This window comes from Pongo abelii, chromosome 4 (assembly GCF_028885655.2).
Source record: "Pongo abelii isolate AG06213 chromosome 4, NHGRI_mPonAbe1-v2.0_pri, whole genome shotgun sequence".
Lineage (NCBI taxonomy): Eukaryota > Metazoa > Chordata > Mammalia > Primates > Hominidae > Pongo > Pongo abelii.
The window spans coordinates 99,939,828-99,961,790 of record NC_071989.2 but is presented as its reverse complement, the minus strand read 5'-3'; the positions used below and the strand labels follow the sequence as shown (position 1 = coordinate 99,961,790).

The 21,963-nt window shown below is 33.3% G+C and overlaps 1 long non-coding RNA gene across 1 annotated transcript in view; it reads right to left on the bottom strand.

The window, feature by feature from the left end:
* The window catches only part of LOC134761490 (uncharacterized), a 49,957-nt gene extending 36,306 nt beyond the window's left edge, over positions 1–13,651 (bottom strand). The window contains exon 1 of the long non-coding RNA XR_010140165.1: positions 13,574–13,651. This is a non-coding gene — a long non-coding RNA (uncharacterized LOC134761490). The remainder of the gene's footprint in view (positions 1–13,573) is intronic.
* Positions 13,652–21,963: the final 8,312 nt, after the last annotated feature.

Here is a 21,963-nt window from a genome sequence, read left to right as displayed (position 1 = left end):
TTGCTCAAGCAATGAAACCACATCTGGTACAGCAGCTACAATTGGAGTCACCACTTGGTTAAGCTTACAATAATCCACTGTCTTTCTCCAAGATCTGTCTGTCTTCTGCACTGGCCAAATGGGAGAGGTGAATAGGGATGTGGTGAGAATCACCACTCCTGAATCTTTCAAGTCCTTGATGGTGACACTAATCTCTGCAATTCCTCCAGAAATGTGATATTGTTTTTTATTTACTATTTTTCTAGGTCAAGGCAGCTCTAATGGCTTCCATTTGGCCTTTCCCACCATAATAGCCATCATCCTATCAGTCAGGGAGCCAATGTGGGGGTTCTGTCAGCTGCTCAGTATGTCTATGCCAATTATGCATTCTGGCACTGGGGAAATGACCAAAGGATGAATCTGGGGACCCACTGTAAGTCAGACCTGAGCTAAAACTTTATTAGTTACCTGACCTCCATAAGCCCCTACTTTAACTGGAGGACCACAATGACGTTTTGGGTCCTCTGGAATCAACGTCAGCTCAGAGCCAGTGTCCAGTAGTCCCTGAAATGTCTGATCATTTTCCTTCCCACATTGCACAGTTACCCTGGTAAAAGGCCAGAGGTATCCTTGGGGAAAGATGGGAGAAATATTCACTGCATAAATTGTTGGTAACGTAGTGGGATCCTTCCTCAAGGGGAGCTGGCCTCCCATTCATTCAAGGGGTGTGAGCCTATAAACTGGCTCAAGTCTGGAAATTGGTTGAGGGGCCATGATTCTCTGTTTTTATAATTCAAATTAGTATTTTGTCCATTAGACCTAGAAGTTTTCTGTTTGTATAATTTAAGTAGGAATGAAGTAGGCTTCCTATCAATTTCACTTCTAGGAACACCATGATTAATTAGCAAATGCCAGAGCTTTACATGAATCATACTATTCTGATTGCCTCTTTGCCTCTGCTGTCCATTACAGTAGCTATACCCACCTTGCCTTTGATGGTTGAGTGCTGCCACTTGGCCCCTGCCACCTCAGGATCCAATTATTCCCATTGTATTTAAATTTTGTAGTTGAGTGACTGTGGTTCCCACCGTTAGCTCTGACATACACAGAAGAGCAATTAGAGGGCTCTTCAAAGATGCAGGTGCTGCCCCACAAATCTATTTTTCAAGGCATTGGTCAAGGGTATATCTTCTGGACCCTCCCATCTTGGATGTGTAGGTCTAAAGTGACTAATCCACTCCACCATCCCAATTTCCCCAAGCCTCTGGATCCCTTCCTCTACATTAAACCAAGGGAGATCAGGCATTTCCACCTTGCTCACAGTGGGACATCTTTTGATCCATATTACAACTAACCAAGCAAATAAACTATTAGAACATTTTTAACTCCCTGAGCTGCAACATTAAAAGCAGAGTCTCTATTTAGTGGGCCCAAATCAATAAATTCAGCCTGATCCAACTCTATGTTTCTTCCACCATTATTCCATACCCTTAATATCCATTCCCATGACGATTCTCCAGATTGTGCTTTTATAAATTAGAGAACTCAAACAGTTCTTTCTGAGTGTAGCACATCTCCACATGGGTCATACTCTCAACCTCACCTCCAGGGGTCCGCAAGGCTTTTAGTCTAGTTATAGGTCTAGAAGCAAACTGGGGTGTTGGGGGGTGGCTCCTGAGGAGAATCAACATTATTTTGTCTGGCGACTGCCTCAGGGGAGGCAATCACTGTTGCCTCAGGCAGCACAGGGTTTATTTCCTCAGACAATGGTGGAAAGGCTGATGGCAGCATGGGTCGGGGAGGGGATGGTGCCACTAGTGGGGATAGGGAGGCTGTTCCTTCTGGCAAAAAAAAGGGGTTCATTAGAGTTTACAAACTCAGTGTCCCCAGCTTCATCATGGTCCTCCCACACATCCCCATTCCAAGTTTCAGGGTCCCATCTTTTTCCAGTTAATGCTCTCACTTTAACAGTAGACACCTGGCAAGACTGTGCATGCACCTTTCATTGCAGGTCAGCCACTCATATGATAAAAGCTTGTGTCTATTTTTCCACAATTTCAGCTCTTTCTCTACAGGAAGTAAGACTCTCACTCAGGACAATCTTGGCTGATTTGAGGCTCAATATCTGCTTCTGAAGCTGGGAGACAGAATCCCTGACTTCATCATTTTCTTTCATCACTTTGCCTACTAAACTCAGAAGCAACCAACCAGCTTCATTATGTTCCTTGGTTCTCCACATATGGTCAAAGGTATTATCTATAGAGTCTGCCTCTCATGAGCAGTCAATCAGGAGGGTTAAATGCATTTATTTTGCATAACTCTCTAAACGGTTCACACCAAAGACTATCACTCTTCTCCATACTATTAGAAATAGAGTCCTTAGAATTTTTGGGTCTAATCATATTAAGCACCCAACTCCAGAAACCCCAAAACCAACGAAAGAACTCCATCCTTAATATTCTGTTCCTCTAGAGCCACTCATGGTACCAAAATCTGTATTAGTAAGGGTTCTCTTAGAGGGACAGAAATATATACATTTATATATATATACATAGGTTTATATATACACATTTATATATATGTGTATATATATACATTTATATATACACATGTATATATATATTTATATATATACATATGTATATATATTTATATATATATACATATATATGTAGATATATATACATATGTATATATATATACATATAAAGGTGAGCTTATTAGGTGTTAACTTCCACAATCACGAGGTTCCACAATAGGCTGTGCAAGCTGAGGAGCGAGGAGAGATAGTTGGAGTCCCAAAACTGAATAACTTGGAGTCTGATGTTCAAGGGCAGAAAGCATCCAGCATGGGAGAAAGATGTAGGCTGGGAGGCTCTGCTTTTCATGTTTTCTGCCTGCTTTATGTTCACTGGAAGCTAATTAGATTGTGCCCAACAGATTAAGGGTGAAACTGCCTTCCCCAGCCCAGTGACTCAAATGTTAATCTCTTTTGGCAACACCCATACAGACTCACCCAGGATTAATACTTTGTATCCCTCAATCCAGTCAAGTTGACACTCAGTATCAACCATCACACTGCCCAAAGCAATTTATAGATTCAATGTTGTTCCTATTAAACTAACATTGCCATTCTTCACAGAACTAGAGAAACTTATTTTAAAATTCATATGGAACCAAAAATGAACCCCAATAGCCAAGACAATCCTAAGTAAAAAGAACAAAGCTGGAGGCATCATGCTACACAACTCCAAACACTAGTACAGGGCTACAGTAACCAAAGAAGCATGATGGTACTGGTACAAAAACAGACACAGAGCAATAGAACAGTATAGAGAACCCAGAAATAAGACTGCATACCTACCACTGTCTGACCTTCAACAAACCTGACCAAAACAAGCAATGGGGAAAGGATTCCCTATTCAATAAATGGTGCTGAGATAACTGGCTAACCATATGCTGAAGATTAAAACTGAACCCCTTTCTTACACCATATGAAAATTAACTCACAATGGATTAAAGACTTAAATGTAAAGCACAAAACTATAAAAACCCTGGGAGATATCCTAGACAATACCATATAGGACATAGACACGGGCAAAGATTTCATAATGAAATTGCAAAAAGCAATTGAAACAAAAGCAAAAATTGATAAATGGGATCTAAACCTAAAGAGTTTCTTCACAGCAAAAGAAACTATCAACAGAGTAAATGGACAACCTACAAACTATGCATTCAACAAAGCTCTAATATTCAGCACCTATAAGAAACTTAAACACGTGTCAAAAAAAATCCTATAAAAAAGTAGGCAAAGCACATGAACAGACAATTTTCAAAAGAAGACATACATGCAGCCAACAAGTATATGGATAAAAAGTTCAACATTTGTGGTCATGAGAGAAATTCAAATCAAAACCACAATGAGATACCATCTCACACCAGTCAGAATAACTGTGATTAAAAAGTAAAAAAATAACCAATGCTGATGAGGTGTGGAGAAAAAGTAATGCTTGTACACTATTGGTAGGAGTGTAAATTAGTTCAGCCATTGTGGAAGACAGTGTTGTGATTCCTCAAAGACCTAAAGACAGAAATTTCTTTCATCCCAGCAACCCCATTACTTGGTATATACCCAAAGGAATATAAATCATTCCATTATAAAGACACATGCACACATATGTTTATTATAGCACTATTCACAATAGCAAAGACATAGAATCAACCTAAATGTCCATCAATAGTAGACTGAATAGAGAAAATGTGGTACATGTACACCATATAATAATATGCAACCATAAAAATTAAGGAAATCATGTCCTTTGCGGGGACACGGATGAAGCTGGAGGCCATTATACATAGGAAACTAACACAGGAACAGAAAGCCAAATACCCCATGTTCTCACTTATAAGTGGGAGCTAAATGATAAAAACACACCGACACACAGAGGGGAACAGCACACATTGTAGCCTTTTTGATGGTGGAGGTTGAGAGGAGGGAGAAAATCAGGAAAAATAGCGGGTACTAGACTTAATAAATGGGTGATGAAATAATCTGTTCGACACTCCCCATGACACAAGTTTACCTATGTAACAAACCTGCACTTGTACCCTGAATTTAATATAAAAGTTTTAAAAAATGAAAAGTAGTACAATTTACATTATAAAAATATCAAATGTCTAGTAACAAATTTATAAAATGTACAACAAATGAAGTTTAAAACTCTCATTTTTAACTGTTATTAAGAAAAATTGAAGAAATCTTCAATAACTGAAGAGATACTCATGTGCATGGATTACAGCCAAAACTGTAAATATGGCAGCTTTCTACATCATTCTGTAGATTCAATAAAATCCTAACCAAATTTCTAAAAATGTTAGTAAATTTAATGGCCAATTTAAAAATTTATGCTGAAATTTAACAAGAATCATCAAGGTAATACTATAGAACTGCTAATATGGAAGATTTATAGTACCAGTAACAAAAGCCTAAAATACCATAAGTAAAGAAGTAAAGCTATATTAATTAAGACAGTGTTATATTACCATAAGGACAGGGAAACTGACCAAGAGAGAAAAATTAAGTGACCAGAAACAATACAAAATGTAAACTGTCATGTGATTTATGACTAAGTTGACATTACAATTCCACAATTCCACATGAATATCCAATTTAGTATATCCAAAAAAGTATATTCAAATGCTTACTTCACACTTTACATAGAGACACAGATACATATTCTAGATGGATTACAAATATAACTCCTAATGTTTAAACATTCAAGTTGTAGAAAATACATGACCTTGGAATAGGCTATGATTCCTTAAATAAGGTACAAAAAGGCTAACTGTAAAATTAATTAAGAGAAAAAAACATAGTCTTTTATGTTTACCAATAGCGTAAATATTTACCATTGCTAATGTTCTTCATTCCTCCCTCAAATATGAATTTCTATCTGATGCAATTTTCTTTCAGGCTGAATAATTTGTTTAACATTTCTTTTACTGAAGGTATACTGCCCAGGAATTCTCTCTTATTTACCTGAAAAATGTATTTATTTCACCGCGATTGGAAGAATAGGCAGAAGAAGGACCTCAAAGGATGTTCACCTCCTGATACTGTTTGGCTCTGTGTCCCCACCCAATCTCATCTTGTAGCTCCCATAATTCCCACATGTTGTGGAAGCGACTCAGTGGGAGATGACTGAAGTATGGGTGGGTGGCTTTTTCCTGTGCTGTTCTTGTGATAATGAATGGGTCTCATGAGATCTGATGGTTTTAAAAAATGAGAGTTGCTCTGCACAAGCTCTCTCTCTGCCTGCTGCTATCCGTGTAAGATGTGACTTTCTCCTCCTTGTCTCCTGCCATGATTGTGAGGCTTCCCCAGCCACATGGAACTGTGAGTTCTCCATTAAAACTATTTCCTTTGTAAATTGCCCAGTCTTGGGTATGTCTTTATCAGCAGCATGAAAACAGGCTAATACACCTCCTAATTCCTACGAATAAGGGTATTTACATGGAAAAGGAATTTTGTACATATAATTAAGCATTTTAAAATGAGTAGGTATTATGAATTTTCCTGGTGTGCTCAGTGTAATCACAAGGGTCCTTATAAGTGAAACAAGGATGCACAGAATCATAGAGAAGATGTGAGACAGAAATAGAGGTCAGAATGATTCAAGTGCTGGTGTTTAAGAGGACCTGAGCCAAAGAATGTAGGCAGCCCTAGAAGCCAGAAAAGGCAAGAAAATTAACTCTCCCCCATGGCATCTCTTCCCCACCTGCCGAGCCTCCGTAAGGAGTGTGATTCTACAAACACCTTGAGTTTACTTCAGTGACATCCACTTCAGAATTTTGACCTCCAGAACTTAAGATAAAACCTTTCATGTTGTTTCAAGCCATTGATTGACTTTGTGGTAATTTGTTAAAGCAGGAATAGGAAACTAATGAACTCACCTATGTTTTTGAAGATTTTCACTGTATACAGAATTCCAATTTTATTTTTTAGTCAGCACTTTAAAGATATCATTTTATTGTCTACAGGTTTCAACTTTTTTTCAGCCACCATTCATAGTGTTCCTTAACTATATGTAATTTGTCATTTGTCTCTTTCCACTTTCAAGGTTTTCTTTGTATTTGTTGGCTTCAAAATGTGCCTAGTTGTGCTTATTCTTGCGTTAAAGCGAATTAAATATGGCCTGAGAAGAACCCTGTATTTATATATTTGAGACTTTGTGGATGAACTGTAATCTAACTTAATAGGTAGACAAGATTGAAAACCTAACTTAAGAGTATGTGCCTGTAACAATAGCTTGAGTATTGGCCAATCCCAGAAGCCATACTTCAACCACTCATATACTGTTGAGTGTTCGAACTGTGTTCAAATAAAGCAAAAGCTGAGCTGTAACCAATCCAGTTGTTTCTGTACCTCACTTCTGATTTCTGTACATCACTTCCTTTTTTTCTCTATAAATTTTTCAGCACCCGTAGCTGTGCTGGAGTCTCTGAATCTGCTGTGATTCTGGGGGCTGCCTGATTTGTGAATCATTGATTGCTCAATTAAGCATCTTCAAATTTAATTCAGCTGAAGTTTTTCTTTTAACACTCGCATTTGTCTTGCTTGTATTTGGGTAAGGTTCTCGGATGTTTAGATTTATGTTTTTCACCTAATTTGGGTAATTTTTAGCTATTACTTCTTAAAGTACTATTGATGATCCATGTTCTACTTTCTCACCTCTGAGACTCTTAATTACATACTCGTTAGACAACTTGATATGTTTCACATGACATTGGGCTTTATTAATATTATTATCATTATTATTATTTTCATTTATCTGTCTTTTTTGAGCAGTATGGTTTCTATTAATCTACCTTCAAGTTTTATTACCTTTTTTTTTTTTTTTTTTTTTGATTTGGAGTCTTGCTCTGTCTTCAGGCTGGAGTGCAGTGGCATGATCTCAGCTCACTGCAACCTCTGCCTCCTGGGTTCAAGCAATTCTCCTGCCTCAGACTCCCGAGTAGCTGGGACTACAGGTGCACACCACCAAACCCAGCTAATTTTTGTATTTTTAGTAGAGACAGGGTTTCACCATGTTGGCAAGGATGTTCTCGATCTCTTGAACTCATGATCCGCCTGCCTCGGCCTCCCAAAGTGCTGGGATTACAGGAGTGAGCAACAGCCCCCGGCCCAAGTTTTATTACCTTTTTATTTGCCATCTTTAATTGCTTTTAAATGCAATCTTTTAAAAAAAAATCAAATGATGTACCTTTAAGTTCCAGAATATCCATTAAATGGAACTACTTTTACAAAAATTATAACTGAGGAAATTATGACAGTGAAAGAGATCAGAACTAACCGACTCCACCTGGCTTCTGATCTCTAAGCTGTCCTTGTTCATTCTTGTGCATAGGCTAAACTAAACTTGGGAAGGAATTTAGCTTATAGTTTAACTCTGAAACAAAGATGATAATAGTCCTTTCCAAAAACAAACAAACAAACAAACAAAAAAAAAAACTTGCCTGAGGACCAATTTGCCTTTGTAGGACTAACAAATTAGCTACAAGATTAGAAGTTATAATTTAAGCACCATGCAGCCTCTGGCTGCAAGAGTCTGAACTTCCCCAAATTGTTCCTGGGAACAACATCACTATTGTAACATCTAAGATGAGTGCTTGAGATATTTTGCAGACCCCGTACTTGATGCACCAGCTGACACCATGCAGACTGGTAATCTGGCTCAACTGGTTCTATAATCCCATCCGAGAACAGAAGACAGCAAACAAACAAACAAAAACTCACTTACATCCCTTATGATTCCATCTCCAACCCCAGCAATCAGAACTCCCTCCCCACTTCCAGAGCCCCCAACCTCCAAATTCTCCTTAAAAACTCCATTCTAGAATGCTTGGGGAGACTGATTTGAATAATAATAAAACTTCAGTCTTCCACACAGCTGGCTCTGTGAGAATTATGCTTCTCCATTACAATTCCCCTGTCTTGATAAATTGGCTCTGTCTAGGCAATGGGCAAGGAGAACCTGTTGGGTGGTTTTACATTAATCTTTCTTATGTATTTCATTTCAATGCTGAAGTTTCCCATCTCTTCCATCTTTATAACCAAGGTTTTCTTAGACATATTAATAATAATTACTTTAAAATCTCAGTCTGATAATTATGACACCTTTTCATTTTGATTTTCTTTTTATGGATTGCTTTGTCTTTTCTTGACTATGGGCTAAATTTTGCTACTTCTCATGACTCCTCATTTTTTTTTAACAGTTAGATACTTTGTAGAAATTCTAGCTTCTATTATCTTTCACTAAAGAGTTTGAATTTGGCTGGACTAAAACTATAAACTTCTTTTTTTCCTTTTGTTGTATAAGTGTTGAGACCTTCATTCACTTACCTCAGTCTTTCAGTTGCTGCCTTCCGAGGGGCTTCTTAGAGTCTCCACTATACCTACTTAGCTGAAAGGCCTCGAAGAGCCGAGGTGGACTTTACAAGAAGATTTGGGTTTCCCCATTCATGTCTCCTCCCTTTCTGTGATTTTCTCCTCACTTCCTAGGCACTCTAGAAGCCCTGGATTCCATCCTCAGCCTCCTAACACGAATGCTAGTAAGATGCGAATTTCTGCTTCAGCTTTAGCAGCTTCATGCTATGTGGACCAGAGACTGTCACAGGTTATCTGACCCAGTGAAGTTCTCAATTTTTATAGATTGACTGTCTTCCAGATTGTTTTTTACTTTGGTCACTTTCCAAAACCTTACATTTTTCTTATATCTTCCAGATTTCATAGTAGTTCATCTGAATTAAATGTTAATTTTCTGTAACATTACCAAAAGTACAATTGTGCCAATCATATTAAAATAGTAATAAATGAACTATATCAAGTGAATATATTCTGAATACAAAATATATCATTAAGAATGTGAAAATGCAAGCCTCAGAGTGAGAGAAGATACTCTCAATTCCCAAATCCAAGAAGGTCTTCTATCTAGAATATATCAATAATTGTTATTCATCAAGAACAAAAAGATAGAAAGCCCAATAAGAAATGGGCAAAAGACTTGAACAGACATTTTTCAAAAGAGAATATCTGATGGCCAATACATATAAGAAAAGGTGATTAATTTCATTCATTATTGGGGAAATGCACATTAAAAATGCAACAAGATGCCACTACACTCATTAGAACTGCTAAAATTAAAGAGACAGAAAATAAATTTTGGCAAAAATACAGAGAAACCAGAAATATTAGACATTGGTAGGAAAGTAGTCTTTGGTAACATCTACTAAAGTTTAACATATGCACATGCTATGACTCAGCACTTCCAATCCTAGGTTTACACCAAATAGAAATATGTACCTATCCTTACCAAAAGACATACATTAGAATACTCATAACAACATTATACTTAGTATCTTCCATTTGGAAATGACTCAATGGCAATTAAATTTACAATGTGTAAATAATGATACAGTTATCCGATTACATACTATGCAAAACTATAGTACACTGTACAAAATAATAATTGTAAATAATTTTTTAAAAACTATAACTGCACACATTATTTATGACTCTCACAAATGTTATGTAAAATAAGCAAGACACAAAAGAATATATGATGTATTGCTCCATTTATATCAAGTATCAAATTAATCAATGCTGTTAGAATGACAGTATTGTGGGTACTGATAATGTCGTATCTGGTGGTTACATGGGCATATTCATTTTGTATAAATTAATTTTGTTACATGTTTATAATATGCACATTTTCTGTTAAACATCAATAAAGTTCTTAACATATTTTAATACCATATATGTCAAATTTAAAACTTTGGTATTAAAAACCTCCTCTGAGACAAAGGAAAGAAACAAATGAATTTTATAGAGAAAACAAAATCTGAGGTTTATTATAGTTTAATAATTATCACTGACTCAGAATATCAATCACGTCTATTGATCCTTTGTGCATTTTCTGTGTGAACATATGTTTTGCTATTTTGAAAAGTCTATGGCATCTTTTCACATTATTTTCATGATGTATACTTTCTTGCCTATCTATATAATAGATGACTGTTAAAAACAATAATTAAATCTTATAATAGTGTTTTCAGTAAAGCTTCAATGAAAACAAAATTATAGAGTGTGAACACTGCTTTTAAAGGTTATAATATTTCCTCATTCCTTCTTTAATGCCTGGAACATCTGTATCAGAATTTTCATTATTTAAGTCTTCAAAACTGCAAATCATCTTAACATTAGGAGAAGCCTTTCAAAACAACATACCACACTAATATTTCCCGCTTTACAAGTCCACTTCCCTTCCCCCTCCCTCAAAGGTCCCCAAACCCTTCAGGCCTTGAATCATGTCACTATCATTCTAGCTAAAGGGAACTGGAGAGCACTCCCTTGGGTTCCTATTAACACCTGCTACTTAATCAGCCAGAGGGGCTGTTGGTGACTGATGGCAAATAGTTTCATCCATCTATCCCTCCTCCCTCCCCAGAGGCTGTACCACCATTGCAGCCATCCCAGCCTGGGGAGTGAGAATAACAGATATTGGGCAATATACCAAGTTGGAGAAACATATCCAATTGTTCAAAAGCTGGAATTTGTTAGTAGTAGTAAATTCCCAGTTATAAATTTGCAAACCAAAAACATGCAGCTGCGGAATGTATTAGCAGCAAATCTGTAATTTTTTAGCATTCAGATTTATAAATATTTTAGGTATTGTACAAATACAGCAGCAAATAGTAATAGAGACCTCCCTGGATAGAAGGCAGCTACAGATAAGATATATGTGGCTAAGCGTAGGAGGTCCTTACATTTTGAACGAGGAATAGGTTTTGCAGTGCAGCCATGTCTAATTTAAACTGTTTTCGTAATCTGCTGCCAGGGGACCATGCTGGTTGATTCACAGTAATGAACTCCACCTGGATGCTCTGTAAATCTGAGCAGGAGAACTGACTGCAGCCTACTAACTGTTGTTACCACAGATCTGGTTGAGTGACCTCTAATTTGATCATTAAGTGACCATTCCACCAAGGAACCATGAGAAATGCTTAGAGACTTCCACTTCACGATAGTGCAAAAAAGTCTGCTATTTAAATAAGATTATTATGAAATAAGATGACCTATTTTGAGAAAAACAGGAATGTTTGTGGAACAATATAAACAAACTAATATTAAATATTTAATCTTGAACCAGTGGATCTTAGTGTTAGTTTAATGGAATCAGTATTTTTGAGAGGGAAAAAGGTAATATAAATGATTATAACAGATAAAAGCTGTTCACTGAAATTGTTTTAACACCATTATATAATCAATGGCAACTCACCAACTATGATACTTGGAGCATCAGGCTTTATATAAATAGTGAACTAAATTACATATTAAATTGTATTGCATAATAAACATATGTCAAGGAAATAGCATTTTTACAGATGCAGAATGTATATGTCATTGTTGTATAATAACAGTTATGAAATGGTATCTATCTCCTAGAAAACACAAGTTGAGCTGTGTCACCTGAATTTATTATTTTATTTATGTCTGAAACTCTGGTCACCAATTTAATAATGTAATTTGAGAACAAGACCATGGCTACTGATGCCACATTTCTGCTGCTATATCAAGTCCCTTGGGAACCAACTGAGAACAAAATAGGCCATTGATTGATTTCACTGTTCCCTTTCATTGTAATTTCCCTTCCATTCATTGTTACAAACTCTTGTCCACTTTTGTGGACACTTACTGTTTTTTCTTGTCTATTCTCACCACTTCTGAGGGTAGAACAAATATTAACACGATGTTTCTCTGGAAAAATTTTCCTATATTTGTAGTCTTTGTACAAGGACTACAACTGGGACATTTGTGAGATTTATCAACAAGCTTTTCAGTGAAATAAACCAATAAAAACCCACTCATTTACACAAACATTTATTCCTTGATTTTTGCTTAACCAAGTTTTTGGTTGAACTTTATTTGAATCTTTATAATATCCTGCCCTATCCTTAGATAAATCCTGTCCATCTGCACTGGAAACAGAGTCTAATGCATAGACTTGTTAGTGTGTGCATATCTGCATATACTTGTGCACATAGACACTCTAAACTATGCACTATCACACTGCAAATTATTATCCTCATGACTTTTTCTTTTGTAAATTGAAATTTTTAAATATATGACATTTTCTAAAAATTACAGACCTGCATTCTGATTAATTTTAAAAGTAATTAAGGCAAATTTTAGGTCAATGTTGAGTATTTAATAGTAGATCAACTGAAGAATTGGCTGTCTCAAGGCAGAATGCATCCTTGTCACTGGAAGTATATTAGCAAAGGCTGGACATTTCATTGAAGGAATTTTGTAGTAGGAATTCTCAAGATTAAAATGCAGTCAGATTATAATATCTCTGATGTTCCTTTCAATGCAGATATTTTGTGATCTATAAGCTCATAGTTTGTACAGATCAGAGAACTATTGGCACCAGGTAGAAATCAAAAGAAATAATCAAGCACTTCACTTTAAGGCATTTAAGAGACTTAGGTAAGGTCAAATAGAAGATAATATAAAAGGAAATTCAAGGAATATATCAACAAATTGAACGATACATTTCTATCTGACTATACAAGAACTAAAGAAATTTTCACAAGGATAGTTAATGAAAAAAGATTTATACTAGATCTATTTGAGTCCAATCACAGGGATAATACATTCACTTTGACAATTTTTCTAAAAGTATAGTCCCTCAAACTTCTCAATTTCAATTACTTTTTTTCCTGGAAACCACTGTTAGACAATATCATACAGCAGTCTTTCCCAAAGACGTAAATAACAATTTCAAATGCTGTGTATTTAAAATATATCTATAGTCTAACCACTTTTATCAACTAACAAACTTATGAAAAAAATAGACAAATCTACCATCATACTTCAAGACTTTAATACTCCTTTCTCAATAGTAAGTAATAGGGAAAAATATAATGATGAACATTATTTGAACACTTCCAAATATCATGACTTAATTTATTGAACATTATTTTCAAGTATGGTAACAAGTACTTTCTTTTCAAGTGCATATGGAACACTTACCAAGGCAGACCATATGCTGAACCATGAAACAAGTCTCAATCAAGTCCAAGGAATTAAAACCCACAGAGTATGTTTTCTAGCTTCAAAAAAAAAAAAAAATTGAATTAGAAATACATGAAAAAAAAATCTAGAAATTCTCAAATATTTAAAGATTAAATAATACAATACTAAATTATGAGTTACAGAAGAAAACATTTAAAAAGAACATATTTTTAAGTAATGATATTTAAAAGATAATGTATAAAAATAAGTGAAATATCCTAAACAAATGCTAAATAGTAAAGTTATAGTTTGTAATGCTTTTATTAAAAATAATCTAACACGTCTTTTTAAAAAACAATGATAAAAGAACACAATAAAGCAAAAATAAGTACAAAGAATAAATAAGTAAATAGCACAAATCATTACAATAGAAAACAGGCATACAGCATGGAAAATCAACAAAGACAAAAGTTGACTCTTCCAAAGACTAATAAAAATAATAACCTCCTTGCAAGACTGATCAAGTGGAAAGGAGGGATAAATGACTAATATCAACAAAAAGGTGGAGCGCCTCCACAAATTCTGCAGACATACAATGACTGCTATATGAATATTATAAGCAATTTTTTGCCAACACATTTGATTAAATAGACAAAATCCTTAAAAAATACACAGCAAAATTTATTTAACAAATTCATAAGTAAAATCATGTAACATGTAGTAGAAAGTGATATATTAATATTCTGGTAGATTAAATATGGAAATATTATTTTGCAACTCCTCTCATCAAGAAGTCTTAGGTTTCTTTCCTTTTTGGTGAGGAATGCATCATATTTTTACCTAAGTAACTTTTTTAGCCTGTTTCGTGTCTGTAGAAATTGGAGAACTCATAGGCAATTTTTATGCAGCCACATGAATAAGCTTAAGCAAAAATGGTAGAAAAACCACCTCACCAACACCCAAATTATAAGCAGTGATAAACCATTGTTGTTTTAAACCACCACATTTTGAAGCACTTTCTTATGCAGCACTATATAACATACAATGAAAGAAGTAAAACTCTTTACTTGCAGATGAAATGACTGTCTGAAATGACTGTTTGACTGTTTGAAATGACTGTAGAACTGTAGGTATCTACACAAAAACTACTTTGTTGATTATCCTACTGTTAAGTGGAGAGAGTTAACATTACAAGATACAAGATAAATGTAGAAAAATCAATTTTGTCTCTAGTAAAGGACAATTTAAAATATAAACTAAATATATAACACCATTTATTGTAGCATAAAATAGAAAATTTCTAAAATAAATAAAAAAATGTGCAAGACAAATACACTAAAAAATAAACACTGTTGAGAAAAAAATGTAATGACTCAAACACCTGGAAAGGCATACTGCGTTTATGATCTGAAGTTTCAAAGGCTTTAAGATGATATTGCATCAGAGTTTTGAAGAAATTGCAAACTAATTTTAAAATTTGTAAAGAAATCAAAATGGCTTAGAATAGCCAAAGCAACTTTATTTAAAAAAAAAAACTAAGTTATACTACCTGATTTCAAAATACATTATAAAATTATAATAATCAAGGCAGTGGAAGTTTAGTGTAATGATAAATGAATAGATCACTAGAGCAGATTGGAATGTCCAGAAATAGATCCACACCTATGTAGCAAATGGATATTTGACAAAATTGTAAAGGTATTACAGTGGTGAATAGATCATTTTTTAACTAATATTTCTGGAACCATTAAAAATCCTATGCAAAACAAACTAACACAAAAATTCACTTTGATCCATATTTTATTCCATATTTTAAAAGTTACTTAAAATGAATCATAAACATAAGTGTAAAATCTAAAATTATAAATCTTTTAAGAAGAAAACAGAATAGAAATTATGTTTAACGCTAGGTTAAGGCCAGTGCTTACTGGATATGACACTAAAACCATGCTCCATAAAATACATAAGACTTTATCAAAAGTAGAAACTTTTGCTCTTAAGAAAACAAAAAGACAAGCCATATGTTCGGGGAAAATATCAAGTATTATAAATAGTATAACTAATAAAGAAATTACATCCAGATATAACAAACACTCAAAACTCAACAAAACAAACACACAAACCAATTTGAAGAAAATGAGAAAAAGATTTGACAGTTTCTACATCAAAGAAGATATAGAAATGTCAAGCAAGCACCTTAAAAATGCTTACCATTAGTTAATAGGGAAATGTAGATTACAACCATAATATAATGCCACTATATACCTATTGGAATGTCTAAAATTTCAAAAGACTGATCACACCAGGTGTTGGTGAAAATTTGGAACAACTGGAATGCTGATACACTGCTAGACAGAATGTAAATGGCAAAAACATTCTGAATAAGAATTTGAATGTTTCTTAAAAAGTTAATGCATATGCTAATTGGCTCTATTTAGTCATTCCACAATGTATATATAATTTAAAACATGTTATACAACAGAAATATATACAATTTTAATTTGTCAATTAAACAAATATTTCTAAAGTTAAGCATACACCCACCATGTGACCTAAATTTTCTGATCCTCACTATTTACCCAAGAAAAATTAAAGCATATGTCCATACAAAGACTTGCATACAAACATACATAGTAGCAAAGTAGCATTATTAAAAATAACCTAAAACTGAAAACTACTCCAAAATGTTCATCAATAGAATAATGTATTTACAAATGATGGTATATTCATGAAGTAAATTACTATTTAGCAATAAACATGAGCAAATAGTGGTAATTATATAGATGAATAACAAAAAGTATTATGACAATGAAAAAGCCAGATACAAAATATATATATTTTATGGCTCCCTTTTCATGAAATTCAAGAATAGTTACTAGTACTCTGTGGAATTAGAAATCAGGACACCAGTTACATGTGGAATAACAGGGAGATTGACTAGAAAAACGTACAAAGAAACATTCGAGAGCAATTACAACATTCCATATGTTGATTTCCTTATGAGGGAATTAAAAACTCGGTAAACTGTGCAGTCAAGGTCTATGCATTTCACTAGATGTAATCTGATTTCATTAAAAGAAGAAAAGAAACATTTTGGCAATAAAATATTTCAATACTTGGATCATAAAGAAGTTTTTCTAAACATAGAGCTAAAAGTGATAGAGAATAGGAGAAAAACATTACAGAATTACAATTTATTCCCAAGAGGTCCCAAATCTGAATAACAGGAGTTCCAGGAAGAGAGAGCTGATGGAATAAAGAAGTAATTGTCAAATAAAGAATATAAGATATTTTATTTGGACAAAGGGCATATTTACTGTTTACGTGCAGAGAATCTAAAAACAGATTTCCTGGGTTAAGTTCCATCTACCAATAAGTAATTGTACAACCTCCAGGAAATTACTCAACCTCTGTGTTCCTAAGTTTCCTTATCTTTAAAACAGAGATAATTGAAGTACTTTCCTTAGGTTGCTCTGAGAATTACATAAGTTTAGATATACAAAGCACTTTGAATAGCTGCTGGCTATGCAAATATTACTTGTATAATTGTTATTAAAGGAAACATATACATTTATAAAATGAAAAATATCATTAAATATTAAGAAAATTAAACAAAATAGACTCACACTAAGATACGTTGCCATGAAATTTCAAAAGCCTGGAAACCAACAAACCAACAGATGAAGCTTTCCAAAAGATGGAAAGAGAAAAAGGGGAAAAGGAATCTGATTACTTACAAAGGCTTAGAATCACAATGGCATTACATTTTTTAAAAGCACCAAAGGAATATAGAATTTAGTGTAAAATAAATTATGAAAACAAAATATGAATATATAAGACCTACAAGGAATTTCCTACCAGATGAATTGAGGTAGTAATAAAAGAATAAACAAGAAAGTGAAATACATGAGACTTAGGAAAAAGAGAATCTGCTCAAACGGAATAAGGAGAAATCCTGGTATAAAGAGGAGGTCCAGAACTCACTGGGTCCACATGGGAACAGGAGGTAGAAGATTCACAGAAGTGTTGTCAAGGAAAAGACAGATTTCACAGATCTGATATCAGTCTGAAAATAGAAGAATTAATGGGTTTTGATTTTTTAAAAAAGGTATTGTAAAAGAAAAAAAATAGCCAGAACACTTTAAAAATCAACACAAGAAAGAAGGTATAACACTATTACCTACTCTATTTTTGCTCTGTAGTAAGCAAAATTTATGTAGTCAAAATAATGCTTATTAGTATTTGACTTAGAGTCAGCCTATACAGTGAAAGTAAAAAGTCATTTAAGAACTGAAAGAAGGTGGAGGATAAAAGAGAAAGAGTTTTAGAATTTCTAATATCCTCATCTTTCAGTCAGGATTTGAAATAATGTCTATAGTGAATGGAACAAAAATACAGAAACAACTATATTCTTTGAAGTGCCAGGTAACCAAAAAAGGAACTAAAAATGGCAAGGTGAATATATTGAGATGAAGAGGAGGAGTTATGGAGAATCCAAGCAAAGTTAATAGTCAGGAAATAAAAATAAAAATAAAAATAATGGTTAAAGTTGATGTATCAATACATTGAGGTTTCTTTGTCTCATTTAAAATTATACCCTAAGAAAAAATAAAATAAAATAAAAAGTGGTATCTATTTCTGAAACTGGCAGTTGAGTGTATTATAACAGCGCCATGAACAATTGTATTTCCTTATAATTCTACTGCAATTTCTACTATCTAATTTTTATCTTTTATGCATGTATTTATTTCATAAGAGTAAGAAAAACTACTGAAGAATACTACAAAGGTGTGAAATACAATATTAATCAGTGAGTAGAGAAGATGAAAAATAAGTAAACAAAATAGAATCCACAGACAGATCAGAGAAGATATGCAGATGCCATATATAATCATGTTAAAGATACGATATCAAATTAGTATTGAAAATATTAATTATAGTATTGAGGCAATTGATTATATACAAAGAAAGGACCAAGATTAGATCCTTATATCACAAAATGCGTAATAATGTATCTTACATGAATTTCAGAACCAATTATTTAAAATACTCTTTAATGGCAAGAAAATATAGGGAACTTATTTTACCATTTGTGGTGAAGAAGGCCTTTGTAGGCAAGAACAAAAACCCAAAACCACAAAGAAAAAGACTGCAGGGTTGATTACTATTGAACACTTCTGTTTAAAAATAGCCATAAACAATGTTAAAAAGCACATAACAGACAGGAATGAAATATCTGCAACATCTGCAGCAGATAAACAATATCTATACAAATAAAATTGTCAAATGACATGAACCATAAATAAGTGAAAAGACAATAAACTTAACAGTTTTAAATGCAAATTAACACAATATTATCATTTCAGTGAAAATTTTGATAAAAATGAAGTTTTGATAGAATTCCCCATGTGTAACTTCTTGTTCCTGGTGTTTATTGATAAGTTGATAATTCTGTATTTCTTGTATGAAAATTTTCTAACTGCGTTTGGTTCCTTTTAGTAGTTGATTTTGAAAAATTATATTTTTTCTAGGAAATTATCTATTACATCATGTTTTTAAATTTATATGCATGGATTATGCAAATAGTTTTAATAAATTTTTAAAAATCGTAGTTCCAATGGTTATTTTCCTTATTTCATATTTTATATACTTGTGCTTTTTCCCTTTTTTCTTGATACATTTTCCTAGAGTTTGACTATTTGATGATTTTAAATGATTTCTATTATTGGTACTTTCGTTTTTCTTATTTCTAATTAATATATGCCTATGTTTTTATTAATTTCTAATTTCTTTTGTTTTTTTCTTGATTTTCTAATTTAAAATTTGTACCTTCATTCTTCTTCTTTTATTTTTTCATATAATGGTTTGATGCTATTTTTTTATTGTGCTCTGCTTTAATTGTACCTGACACATCCTGATATGTAGCTTTCCATTGTCATTGTTTTTAGAACTTTCTTAATTTCACTTTATATCCCCCTTTGTTGCTAGACATGTTTAATAAATATTTCAAAATTTTTCAATGGAGGGTTTTCTGTTTGTTTTTTATTTTATTATTATGTTAGATTTTTATTGCCATTTGATCAGTTAACATTTTTGGCATTATTTCTACCTTATTAGAAAATAATAGCTTTGATAAATTTCAAAATGGTAATTTTGAAAAAATAAACAATAAAAAGAAGACAAAATTTGATTACCTTTTGATCCATGCAGTCTATCCTCATCTTTCTATTACCACTTTATTACGTCTCTATAGAAAGATTCACAAAATAAAGATAAAATACTACTCATTGTTTCAGATTTTGTACTTACATTTGTAAATTTGTAAATTTTTTACAAAAAAATTTGTAAATAATTTATGTTCATCAATGGTCTATTTCATTCTTCTTAATGGTTGTATATTCCAAGGCATAGTTATGTTATATTATGGCTATAACTTCTCCAAGTGTGTTGGGTTACCTAAGTGAGGTATATGCCTATCAGTAGCATTAAAATTCATACAAAAATAACATATAAAAATAACATATAATATATAAAATTCTATATATGTTATATATTTGATTTAGATATAGAATATATTATAAATAGACCTAAAATATATGTAGGTCTACTTCATTCTTCTTATATTATATCACATATAATATTATATATATACTGACAATGTCCTTAAGGCATGTTAAGAAAGACATTAAAACAAAATCTCAAGAAAACATGTACACAAAAATACATTCAATTTTAACAATATATTTACACCTGTATTCATAAACACACGTAACAGAGATTGGGATTATTCACACCATACTATAATAGAAGTGGGACTGACAGATGTCCGGACAGAGTAAAGGGGACAACTCTGGACTAAGGCCTAGAACCTCCCCCCTGTAGACCAGATCAATGCTAGAATTTTTCTGAAACCCCATTCTCGCTCAGAGCCTCTTTTCCTTCTTCCTTTACTCCTTCTTTACAGCGTTTTGTGAAGAGCACACTCAATAAACCATGGGCCCTCAAATCCCTATCTTGGTACTGTTTCCATGGAACCTCTCGTTGACTGGTAGGTATTAGTGTAAAGAGACAGGGCTAAAGCACAATATAGACTCAAATATAAGAGAGGCTGAATATGAGACAGATGGAATGTGGTGTGTAGAAGCTGTTTTTAGGTGAAATCAAGACATTTCCCCAAAGATGACACTTCATCAAACAGTATCCCTGAAATACGAGAATAAAGTTTGCAAAAAGTACGTAATCACATAGTCTGTCAATAATTTTTTCAAGACTTTGTGATATCTTTTAGAGGATACACTGCTCTTATACTTTATACTACAAAGTCAAATTTTGTTCTGAGGCATGGATTCCAGCAGTCCAAATTATTATACACGTCACCATATTGAAAAGCGTTAAACTTGAGAAAATAATAGTCTTAAATAGCTCATTAAAATAATTAGTTTGACAGGATGGTGTACTTCTTGTTTCTTTTAAAACATTTTGATATATCTTTATAATAGTCAATTATTTTAATTAAAATGTAAAAGAACAATATGAACACCTCACTAAAACAAATTTTTAGAAAACTTAGCAAAACTCAATCAGAGTTGAAAAGACAATATAGAAATCCTTTGTTTTTCTGGCTTACCTAGGAATTATTGTATTGTATACTTTCACTTTTTTTTTTTTTTTTTTTTTTTTTTTAAGAAAGCGTCTAGCTCTGTTACCCAGGCCTGAAGTGCAGTGGCATGATCATAGCTCATTGAAACCTTTAACTCCTGGGCTCAAGCAATCCTTCTGCCTCAGCCTGGCAAGTAGCTAGAACTATAGGTGAGCACCACCATGATTGGGAACTTTTATTATTATTATTATTAATTTGTAGAGACAGGGTCTTGTTTTGTTGCCTAGGCTGGTCTTAAACTCCTGGGTTCAATATTCCTCTTGCCTCAGCCTCCCAAAGGGCTGGGATTACAGGTGTGAGCCATTGGGCTCAGTTTTTGTAATATATATATATATATATATATATATTTTTTTTTTTTTTTTAGTTTATCAATTATAAATTATTGTGTTAGAATAAAAGACATAAAAAACATTAGGGCAATATAGGGGAAATTTTTTGTTCATGTGAAGGTATTAAGTAAATTTTCACCTTCCATCACTACCATCTTCTTAACTCATAAATTTCATTTTAAAATTCTTTTTGCCAAGCCAGCCAGTATCTTTTTTTTTTTTTAATTTATTTATTTATTTATTTATTTTTTATTTTCTTATTATTATTATTATTATTATTATTATACTTTAGGTTTTATGGTACATGTGTGCAATGTGCAGGTAAGTTACATATGTATACATGTGCCATGCTGGTGCGCTGCACCCACCAACTCGTCATCTAGCATTAGGTATATCTCCCAATGCTATCCCTCCCCCCT